The 12,301-nt window shown below is 47.3% G+C and overlaps 1 protein-coding gene across 1 annotated transcript in view; it reads right to left on the minus strand.

Annotated features, from left to right (window-relative positions):
* The window catches only part of LOC135394483 (paired mesoderm homeobox protein 2A-like), a 101,865-nt gene that overhangs the window by 64,235 nt on the left and 25,329 nt on the right, over positions 1 to 12,301 (minus strand). The gene's annotated exons all lie outside the window — the stretch shown is intronic.

A 12,301-nucleotide genomic window follows, 5' to 3' on the forward strand; every position in this document is an offset into this window, starting at 1 on the left:
CTGTGGTGCAAGATGCACTGCACATGCATGGGATTGCGGTCTCAGCGGGGCATGACATACAGTTTCAATGGATCCCTGGTCAGTGTGGCCGCAGGAAACGAGGCTGCGCATGCTGCTGCATGCCGAGCTGCTCACCACGGTCGCGGACAGCTGAGGCTCATTTGCTTCACCATGAGTGACGCGAGCAGTGTTATTTCACAGGCTCAGACAATAAATGTTCACAACTTCCTGGGCCTCTCCATCTGCACAGTTTTCGTTGTTATACAGGGTCGACTCTGAGCTCCTATTCCAAGCGCCTCCGTCCCCCTTCGCCCTGCTGCGTCCCTTGTGCATATGCTTCGACTGAACGTCCCGTATAGCGCTCGCTTGGTGCACAAACTGGGTAAGTGTGCTTTCCGCGACTGCGGCCAATGTGGTGTCATATAAAACTCGGAACACATTCTCCTCGATTATTAGAAATACGCCGACAGTCGCGGGGCCCCAGACGTGAGCTTGGCTTGTCTGGATGCCCGCCCTTTGGACGCTGCGAAAATTTGAGGTCCTTGGCCAGCACGCCACCAAGCGGTCGCATTGCAGGCTCTGCTGCAGTTTCTTGAGTCAACCAAGTTGATCTGTGTTTTGCAACTTGCGACTTCTATATATTAGGACTACGGGACTATTGTGTCTGTACGTTGTGTCTTGTGATTGTCTACCGACAACCGTGGAACTATTTTGTGACTCACACCAGTGTTTGACGCTCTGCTCTTCGTCTTCTTGCGCCGACGGAACTCCTCTGCTTACAGCCGTTCCCCTTCCTTTCCTTTTTTTTCTTTCTTTCTTACTACGTAGGTGCACTGGGGTAGCCAGTCCGACTTAGTCGCGACTCACTTACCCATTTTTTTAAATTCTATCTGTCATCACTATCATCATCATCCTGTTCAGCCAAAGCTGCAAGCTTGTTGCAGATAAGATTAGACTATAGATAGAGAAAAGAAAAACGCGTAGTATGCTAGTCCCGACGCGGTCAGAGCAGGCCGTTTCAATACTTGTTGTCCAGAAGTTCCAGATATCCCAAATGACGTCAAAGACGTATTGACTTTGGCTAGACTTTTATTGGTTAACTGCCTAACAAAAGGGAGATGAAACTCCCCATTCATCATCATAAAATAAAGTTGTTGTTGTCGTTGACTAGTGCAATCCTGGAAACGATGCGAGAAACCTGGCGAGACAACTTCCCATGATCCCTTGCGCAACCGCCATTTTCGTGACAGGAGGAACCGCCACATTACTTCTCCCGTGCTTCGTTTCACCGTGTTTGAAATAAAGAAGCTTGCGGTTAGGGGTGTTCCCGCCTGTGCAACTGATGGCGGCTTATTTGCGCGTGTACGTGCCCAGAAGGGTGGACGTGATTGGCGCGCCTTCTGCTGACATGTCACGTTGAGTATTGAGCAGGCCTTGTTTACACTAGATGATCATGATATAAACATAGGGACATGGTCTTCAAGACAAATATAGGCTGCTTCAGTGCAAGGAGGCGTAATATGCTTGTAGCAGTTTAGACGACGAGTTCGGTATCAGAGGCGGTGGGGGTGGTGATTGAACTGCTTGCCATGGCCGCGGTCATGCTTGTGCGGGTAACGTTACGACAGTCGCAGGGGGGTGCGTTCTGGGCCGACTTCACAGGGAACTGTGCCGACATTAGTCTGAGAGAAACCCAGGAAAGACACCCAGACAGCACAGCCGTCGCCCGGATTCGAACCCGGGCCACCCCAAGTCATGGCGTGGAGTGCCATCACTGTAACCACAAGGCCACGGGAACTGGCCATGATATCAGAGAGATGATCGGGAGCACGCGCCGTACGAATGTCTAATAGCTACTCCTACGTTCAATAACTGTTAATGGGTTCATCACATGTTCATCATCCTCAGGTGCTGCCAGACTTGTGCCCGTTACTCAAAAAAAGTAACTGATTACCGTTACCGTTACTTCTGTGGAAAAAGTAATTGGTTACCATTACCAATTACTCGACTTCAAATGTAATTGAGTAACGAGTAGAAAAGTAACGCGTTACTTCTGTCGTTACTCTGCATTCACGCAAAGTCTAACCGTCTTTGTGTGCCTCAGAAAAAAGAAAAAAAAAAGTTCAACAGCGTTAACAGCTGAAATAACAAGACAAACAAAAACACGTAGGACAAGGAGATCTGTACGACCGGGAAGACGTTCACCCGATTGTGGAAGAGCATTGCTTGGAACTTCCCCATGACTCACTAAACCTCCAAAGCTTCAGGTACCATCACACTGGTGTAGGAAGAGATTAGGGAGAGAGACTCTGAAATTCCAGAGCAGTATTACAATGACCTCAGCTTGCTATAGTAGAACAGCCCAACAAAGGCTGATGTCACCAGGGGCTTGACTTTGGGCAGAACATGTGAAACATAAGCTAATCTCTGCCGGAAAAGTAATCAATTACTGAGTAATCGATTACTCAGAAAAGTAATTGATTACTGGAAAAATTACTTTGACAGCAAAGTAACTGATTACTCGAAAAATTACTCAAAAATGTAATTGATTACAAGTAACGCAATTACTAGTAACGCGTTACGCACAAGTCTGGCCGTGCTGCCTCACATGTGACGCTAATTGAGATCCCATCTATATGGGTTGCTAGGTGAGCTCACTCGCTTTTTCTGGGAACAGCGCTAACAGTTTTTTGAAAATCCTTTGTGCGAACAACCAGCAGACTGCACAGCAAGGGTTGGAGTACGGATCACGTCACACTCTTCGCATGCGAGGAGCGTTCGCTCTGATCGCTTTGGCTACGGCATTATCTCCATTACGTCACGTTTGGCTACGTCATTATCTCCAACTCGCGCAAGTCGTGGCGTTGCAGAGCAAGACGTGGCTAGCAAGGCCGGCAAGCGAAAAGCAAACCCCTCCCATCAACAACTTCACATGGAGAAGGTGATCATTGAACAACCTGGTATTCATGCGTCTTGATGAGTTCAGCATAATGCTATCGTACGCATGGACTGTAATACCCCTGACACACGGCAAATTGAATGTCATTCCCAGCGAATGGTATTCGCACTGAATGACATTCGTTTCGTGTCACACAGTGAAATCAAATGGGAATGAGTTCCCTGGATTCATTCGCTTTTCCCTCTCGCACCGACAGCGTACCCTCGCAGTAGAGCGGTAGCAAAAACAAGAACGATAAACCGTTCGAAAGAATGAAAAACGAATGAAAAGTTGTACTCCAATATTTTATCACGAATTTGATAACTTTTGGCACGAAGGAAGGAAGGCTAAACCACTGATCTCTATGTATAAAGGCTGGATAGCGGATGGGTGAGGGTATCGCGGGAAAGGGAACGCCAACCGGCCGCCATATTGCGGTGCTCAAAAGTGCCACTACAGCCCATAGGAATGCATGTAAGCTGTGACAAGTTTTGCTGTTTGTGAGCGCTTCCCTTGCTGCTTCGCTAAAATTTTGCCACGGATCGCTGCAGAAATCCCTCGTGATTGGGTTCCTTACGTTTTTTGTGTGAAATCCCGTCACACACATGTTATTTCCTGTCTATTTTGTACTCGTGTGAGGTCGTGTCTTTCCAATTTTGTACTTTGAACTTCGATTATGTTATTTCTGGTTTTGTGTGGTGTTGTATTTGTTCTGTTACGTTTCCTTTGTCGTCTTGTCAGCGTGTTGCTTCTCATGTTTCTCCCATTTCCTTTCTGCTCGGGGGTGTGGAATGCCAGGGAGCAGTATTCTCAGAATTGACTCACGGCATTCAGCAATGTTTGGCACGTTTGTTTATGTAACCACCTTAATATGCTTGAGTATAGACATTACGCTTTGCACAGGAAGTTTAGATATGACTAGTTATGACACGAAATGCCGAACGGCACTAAAGCACTTCCAAAGGACTAGAATATGATATTAAGTATGTGATATAAAGGCTATATGACGGTAAAAACATATCGACTACAAATATGTGCACTGGGGAGGTAAATGGCGGTAAAGACAGTTCAAAATGACTAGAGGTAGAGTGAATGAGTCATAAAAAGACTAAGTAGCAAGGTCTTGTGGTGAAAGCTTCAACATCAAGGTATCACAAGTCCAGTTGCAAGAGCAAGTTTGAAGCAGTCAACCAGGTAAGTGGGCAGAGTGCATTACTGGTTGTTGAATATGATCAACCTTGAGAATTTCTTTCGCACATGAGGCCCGGCTGTCACCTTCTCTGTATAATCCTTGGCAAGGTGGTACAGTCCGATACTGCTGTAGCACTGGGAAACTTCTTTGATCAGTCGGATCACATTGTTTTCATTTGGGCTGCATCAAAACATATGTTGTCGCAAACTTAAGCAGGGAGAATAAAGAGTAGACATTCGAGGTTGAAAAATTATTTATTTTCTCTAAGTAAAGTAAACATGCTGGAACGCACCAAAGAGACATGTGGCTGGTATGTTTGTATGTCCCACTAATACGAGTTTGTACGTTAGGCAAAATTTTCATGCAATACTTTTTTCATTATGTGCTTTTGCCCATCTTAGTACCGTCCTATCCTATATGGAGTGGCTTTTAACTGCATATGAATGCGTAATTCAGGAGTGTTTTCATACACTGGACTAGTTGCAGCTTTAAGGTGCTCTTCATGCGTTACTGATTCCAATCATCAACCTTCGCTTGAAACTCTTAAGTAGGGAACATGATTCATAGAGGCTAGATTTGCATGCAAATACACACTTTCAACTAGAGTTCGAGGCAACTCGTTACTGTAACTAAGTTCATTTTTTCGGTAACCTATAACTTAACTCGCTACTTTTGCGTCGTGGTAACTTTCAGAGGAACTCGTTTCTTTTTCAGGTAATTTTGCCAAAGTAACTTAAGCTAAGTTCCAAGTTACTTTTAATTCGCTTTTCACTCACGTCCACTTGTTTTCTTGCTTTCTCTCAGCGCTTACTTGACTGTCCAGTGGAGGAAGACCTGGCAGAAAGCGCGTCTGTTCAGGACAAAAGTACAATGCCAGTGGGTGTGCTGCACACGTGACATCACGAAGTACCCTTAACAGAACCTTAAGAGCCAGACATTGACAGACAACCGAGATGTTTGGTATGCTCCAGCCGCCCAAAGAAACTGAAAGCATCAACGTTGGGCGGTTAACCACTGCTTGCCTTCCAGACCAAAAGAACGAAAACAAGATGGCATTCAAGCGAATGACAATTCGAGAAGGAGGAGGCAAAATCTGACCCAAGTGCCATAAACGAGCGCAAAGGAGAGAGCGAATGAAATAACTCCTCTCAGCGAAGCTGAAAGAGAAGCATTGCGCCGATCGCACTTTCGCATTGACAACGGTAATAGCGGAGTCCCAGTTTGCAGCTTGGATCCCTGGCCTGTTAAAAAGGATCCCCAGAACCCGCAGCACCGTACACTGAGCGAACGGAACCACGGCTGGCACAGAGAAAGAACCCAATACCATAATCTTGCTCTTTGATTAGTTCAGCTGAACGCCTGAAAGGAGAGAGTACCGGAGAAAAACGTTACAGACGTTACGCATAGACTCCAAATCCCGCAGAAAGAGGGTGACATCGTCTGCATACGCCTTAATGGACCCACCGCCCGGTATCGGGAGACCCCGAATGCATGGATGGGCGAGAACGTGTTGGACAAAAATGTCCAACGTGAGAACAAAAAGCAAGGGTGACATAGGGCACCCTTGTCGCACGCCGCAGGCTACTCTGAAGGGAGGGCCTTCTCGTCCATTCAAGAATATGCTGCTGGTGTGGGACTTATAAATATTTTGTATTACAGTGCAAAACTCACGGGGGAAAACCATATTTGTGAAGGACGCAAAATAAGAACGAATGCAGGACCCTGTCGAAATGCTTACTCTGGTCTAACGAGAGGACACAACCGCTGCCGTTGCTCCGACCAGTATACTCCAGCAAATCGCGAATGCCTGACAAGGCTGGATACATTCCCCGGCCTGGGACTGCACAGCCTTGAGCTTCATGAATAATGCTCGTGGAAACGGTACAAAGGCGCCGGCTCAACACCGACATGAAGAGCTTGTAGTCAGTGTTCAGCAAGGTGATTGGACGCCACGAGCCCGGGTTCGACAGATCAACGCCTTTCTTGGGAACAAGGATAATACGATCGAACGTGAAGAACGTCGGAATTCTCGTACTAGTCATCATGGATGAGAATAACTCATAGAGAAAAGGTCGCAAATCTCTCCAGAAGGTTCGATAAAACTCGACTGGCAAACCGTCAGGACCTGGGGCTGTACCGCGACGCATATGGATTAGAGCTTTGTCAAGTTCCTGTGCTGATAGAGGAGCGCGAAGAATCTCTTGGTCCACGCTGTCTAACCGAGGAAGGATGTCAAAAAAGGGATCGTCACTATTGAATTGCGGACAGCCTGCAGAAAGGTCACGTGAGTAGAACTCGTTAAATGTCTGGAAGACCGTTGAAGGATCAGTGGTCACAGAACCGCTCGGTAACAGGCAGGATGTAAGAATGCTCGTCTTATGCATTTTCCGTTTCTGCAGGAAGCGGTACATATGAACACCTGACACTGAGCGGCTGCGTACCCGTTCCATCTGAGCAGCAGTCGAGGTGGATCTCAACAGAAGATCGCTTTAGCAATCAGGCCGTCGAGATAATCCTGAGACTGCATGGTGAGAGGAACACCCCTCCGAACGACCCGTATTTTGTCGCACACACGGTTAAACTCCCGCGTTCGCTCTCTTGAACGGCACTTTCCCCACTCAGTAAAAAGGGCACGCAGATCGCGTTTACGTCTTTGCCAGTGACGCAAAAGGGGTGAGACAGGAACAGACAGCAATGTGCGGGTCGCACTCACTGCATCACTATCAGACAGCAGTGTTCTATCTAAACGCCAAAAAGGACAATGCAAAGCAGGCGGATGGCCAGGAGGACTGCCGAGTGGTCAAACTTGTATCTAGCAGTCGAAGGAATGCTATGATGGTCACAAGATATTATCTTGTCGCGTAAACTATCGGGGATATATATGCGGTCTAAGCGCGAGCCAGACATGCCACGCCCCCAAGTGGCGCTGACAAGTTGTGGCCCATGAACCACTCTCCAGGTGTCAACAAGTTGAAACTGTTTCCTCAAGCCGAACTAATTCCCGAGCATTCCATACAGGGCGCCTCTGACCTTGGCCTATGACATCTACCTGCGAGTCGATAACACAATTAAAGTCGCCCGCAAGAATGACGTTTCTTGTGGACAATAAGGTCGCGTCGAGCGAAGAAAAAAAACTGTTGGTGTGAGTAGCCCGCGCAGGGGCATACAGGTTGACAATCCGATACTTTACAGTCGTCACCCTCGAATATTCATCGCTTGTTTAGACCAGCAACGAAAAGCCATGTTCCAATGTGTCACACGCCTAGCTGTCGTATACGAACACGTGTGCACACCAATGCGTCCAACGCATCGCTCATATTCGTGGAGGCCAGTACTCAGGGAGCATTAGCGTCAATTCACGTGGTCATTAGACTATTCTGAGTGGCACCTGCAGATTTAGACCGAAAGTCGTGTTGGCGTCGCGCCCAAACAATTAGAACAACTATGTATCTGATTACGCGTGGAATTATAATTTGGTTTCATTCCAGTTGTGCCACATACCGTTCCTATAGCCACTCCCACAAAAGGCAAGCGCACCTCCAAATAGCACTTGTAAAACATAGCTGTGCTTCCGCACCGTCTCAGATATTCTCTCTCTCAGCCAAGCTGTTCATTCCTCCGTCTAAGTGCCAGCAGAACTGCCCACCTTTGCCTTACTAGCTTTTCCTTATCACATTACTGCTCCAGTACATCTCTCGCGCTCCGGGCAATTACCGACTCCTGCCATCTGAACTAACAGGCACAAAGTGTCATAATTTTCTTGCCAAGCCAGGCAGTGGGCACACAAATAGTTGGGACTGCCATTAACGAACAACTCCGACGTTATCTCACTCGCGCTAATTGGTCAGTAATGGGTAAAAATGGCGTCCATTTCCCCCTGTCGCAAGGAGAGTATTGGTGTGCTACCGTCCAGGCGCCAACCTGATTATTCCGGGGAACTTGCGGATCAGTGTCCCGTTCATCCGATGTCATGTACGCAGCAGAGGACATTGCTGTTCCAGCCTGTAATGTGGGCGTATGCACAAGTTCTAATTTGGCAGCGGTGAACGTTAATGTCGGGCGTAATGTTGTATCTTCTAACAGTATAGTGTTATGCCTTAGACGGTGCTTACATCAAGTTAGGTCGTATGTACCAGTGCCGTGACACTTGTGGTCCCGCAGCGATGTTACGCGCGGCCGCTATGCCTTCTGTTTGATACAGCCGCTGAAAACACAATTATTCTCAACGTGCCTTCGTTTTCTTGAGAATCGATGCAGAGATGAAGTCCCTATATTGTCCAGGGAACACCTCCTGTGGTGGTAGTGCTGAAAGATTTCGCCGTTGTCTGCCTCACAGAGATGGGCAGCATCACGAGTGACGCTCTGGGGGAATGTGCGTCCTGGCCCGACTTTTAAGGGAACTGTGCCGACACATGTCTGAGAGCGTCTGAGGAAAACCCAGGAAAAACCCCATACAGCACAGCCGGCACCGGGATTCGAACCCGGGTACCTCCCAGTCTCGCCGTGACATGGCCACGCGAGCTGGTAACACCTCCAGTCATCTTCATCATCATGCATCTGTTGTTGTATAATAGTCCTATGAGCAGGGTTCCGGCTTTTCAATATGTATCCGAGTGACTACAAAAAACATACGCCGGTGAAATTTAAAGTTACTCGGATTTGTCCGAAAAATTCAGCTAACCGAGAGCTCAGCCAGGAAAGCCATGTCCTGATGACTGTTTGACGGGGGGGTTCGTTTCGTTTTGTGTCGAGACTGCCTCGTATGGCGGGTTAGCAGCTTCCGCTGCAAGGAAGGGCTGCTCTCCTGTACCGGATTCCACTGTGAAACTATTTTTTACTTAAAAATATCTGAAGCGTCTGTGTAACGCGGAATGACTCCATCCTTGCATAGAGACACTAATCATCATCATCATCATCACCATCCTCCTCCTCCTCTTCATTGGCATCATCACTACAGGAGTTTTCCACCAAAGTAACTGGCGAAAGAGATGTGGAGTTGCGGGCCTCACACTGGTGAAGCCAAAATCTCCATTTTATTTTTTCTTAAAACCAACCAACCAACACCTCGACGTCAGAATAATTGACGACCTATTGACTGAATCCTATCTAGTGACGCTACTCGATATGAGGGAATTTTGAAGCCATTTGAGCCATTTCCCAGTGCTGGCTGCATGCAAGTTCTGCCGCACAGCGTTTTTCAAGGCAGCTTCTCATTCTTTTTGCGAGTCCGTCATTTCACAGTTGCCGCTTTTCCTCCCAATGATGGATATTAAAAAGATGATGACATTCCTTGAGATCGAGGTAAGACAACGACGAACAAGAAGCAACACGACAAGTCTCCGAGTAGACTTGTCTTGTTGCTTCTTGGTCGTCGCTGTCTTCCCTCAATCTCAAGGAGTGTCATCATCTCCAGATTATCACCAGCTCGCTTGCATCATACTTTTATGTTCAACATCGATATTAACTGACTTGCAAAAAATAAACGGCGAAGAGCTCCGAATTCTTGGAAAACAATACACTCCACAGATCATTCTTTCCGAATATGCCGAAAAATAAACTCGGAAAACCGGAAAACCTACAGGCATAAGTTGCGGAAAATGGAACACCTGGTAGAGGTTCTTCACGTAATGCTGCTCAAATGACAGTCAAATTTATTTGTCAGAAAAAGGTAAGACGTACAAGGTGCCTAACAAGGAAGTTAACAAGCGAAGCAACTGTGGCCATGAGTGGCGTACAGACGTGGGCAGATGGAGAGAGGATAGCAGAAAGGAGTGAGGGACGTGGGGGTTAGTATGCATTCTGGACCGGCTTCAGGGGGAACTGTGCCGACATTTGTCTGGGAAGTATGCCGCAAGACCCACAGAAAACCTCAGACAGCACAGCCGGTGGTATGATTCGAACACATCACCTCCCAGTCTTCAGCACGACCTTGGCTAGCAATAACAAGCAGATGCTTCTTATACCCTCTCGGGCTTGCCGCTGACGTGTTGATCGCATTCTGTATCGTGGGTGGTTTTGGACGTCTTATGTGATTAAGTCAGACGGCACAGCGCGAAACACGACAGAGACGAAAGTGCGACGAAAGACGCAATACAAGCGCTGAGTATGCATCACTCTGATTAAGCTCTGTTTTTGAACTGCAGTTGGTAGAGACCAACTTTTCTGCTGCTTTCTGTAGTGATGATTGATGATGAGGCGCCCTTAGGCCACCAGCGTTTAGAATATGTCATTGTCCACCTACGAAAATCGCACCTAGCCATTCAGGCAATGCATGCATGTTTAGTCGGGCAGGTCCCTTCGTGTCATCGTGGACCACAGCATGTCCTGCCCATCTGCGCAACAGTGGTCTGCTGAAGAACTTGTTCATTCTTTTCTCCAGCACCACAATCCAAAGGCGTCATTCCTTCGACGCTCAGCCTTATATGGGCTAAGAAAAAAAAAAAAAAAAAAGGATGAAAGAAGAAGAGCAGAACGGGTTTTTCGGCGGAGGTATACGTAGACGCACAGATGCACGGCGCGTATAAGCTATCAGCGCTTCATCTAAGCCACAGCCCGCCGTAGCGGTGGCTAACATTTCCCTCCTATCTTTTTAATATAATTTTTTATATAATAAACATATCCCCCTCCCCCCCACACACACTCATCATTAGAAGAAAAAGCAATATGTAGGAGGTACAAATAACAGGTTCATGTTGGTGAATAAATGGGATGTTTCATCGCCAGGGGGCGATACTATGCACAATAAGTTACCATCATTATTCAGCGCTTAGCTGGTGTCGTGACCAAGACAGGTGTGTGATCTCAGGATTCAGCAGCGTATCATCAGCCAGGGATTCTCACTCGGAACATCACCGAAATCGGCCGAGCATCACCGTCACTTGTTGCTACAGGGTAGTGCCTGATACGTAGGAGTCGTTTGAGATCGACTGGTCAACGTGTAGGTACCAGGCTACCACCTTTTTCATCGGCACCTTACTGTTCGCGCAAGTCGCCCCCAAAAAACAAAGGAAACGGTTCGGTTGCACCACAGAAGGTGCGAGCGCACCGCAAAAGTTCACCGGGCGAGCGTCTCGATCGCGACCGCGCAGGACCGAGCGCGCCGTTCACATCAAGGATCATAGTAATATCCACGCACCGTCTAGTATAGGGTTTCTAGGGTTAGCGTAATTCTTGTAAGTGTGCGCGTTCGAATGCTCATCGGTGAAGGCGCACTTATGGTGTACAGAAGGATGGCAGCTGTGGCGCACAAATATTCGAACGTGGCCCTTGACACCAAGACAAAAAGCACTCGGCGACAGGTCGGTCGTTTATCAGCGAAGTTGTGTTTCGCTCTATGATTTCTTTCTTCAGGACTCTCTACAGATATGGCAGCAAAACCCTAAGCGTGCTAGAGTTAGCCGGATCCACTTGGGCCATATTCTTTTTCAAACCGCACCAGTTGCGTGTGGTGACTCGCACGCGAGTACGTGAAGTTATATACATGTACCTCTACGGCCCGTTTAAGAGACTGACTCACAGATCAGTGACGCTCAAATGAGTGACGCTAAATGACGCTAAAAAGCCTACAGTATACCAGACGTGCAAATAGGCGGATGGATTATGCTAACTTATAATGTCATACGTAAAGGCATGTGTGTTTGTAGTTGCCTACTAAACCTTCGAAATTGCAAGCGACGTGTAACGTTATACGGACACCTATGACATAACATCATTTAGGGCGGACGTCTCCCTCATAATGCTTAGCATCACAATATTATGGATTCAATTTAAAATAATACGATATAGCGATCGTGGCTTCACAAGGGTTCGAATTCTGCTGCTGTCTGACGTTTCCCGTGGGTCTTCCGGCAGACTACCCAGACAGATGTCGGCACAGTTCCCCCAGAATGCGGCCCGGGACACAAAATAACCCACATGTCCCCCTGCACTGCTTCCTGCAGTCCTCACCATCTATCCACGTGTGTACGCCGCTCATATAGCCACTGTTGTTTCGCGGCGCTAATACAAAGTAGCGAAAAGGTTTCGATAGAATAAGTTTAGGTGCTTATATAAGTTGATTTTATTGTAGGTACGAATATTTATGTAAAAAAAAATGGCTGCGTGACAAACAGCGCGAAGGTAACGTATGTAGTAGAGCAGTGTATAGCATAGTAATAATGGCAAGGGAAAAT

This window comes from Ornithodoros turicata, chromosome 5, assembly GCF_037126465.1.
Source record: "Ornithodoros turicata isolate Travis chromosome 5, ASM3712646v1, whole genome shotgun sequence".
NCBI lineage: Eukaryota > Metazoa > Arthropoda > Arachnida > Ixodida > Argasidae > Ornithodoros > Ornithodoros turicata.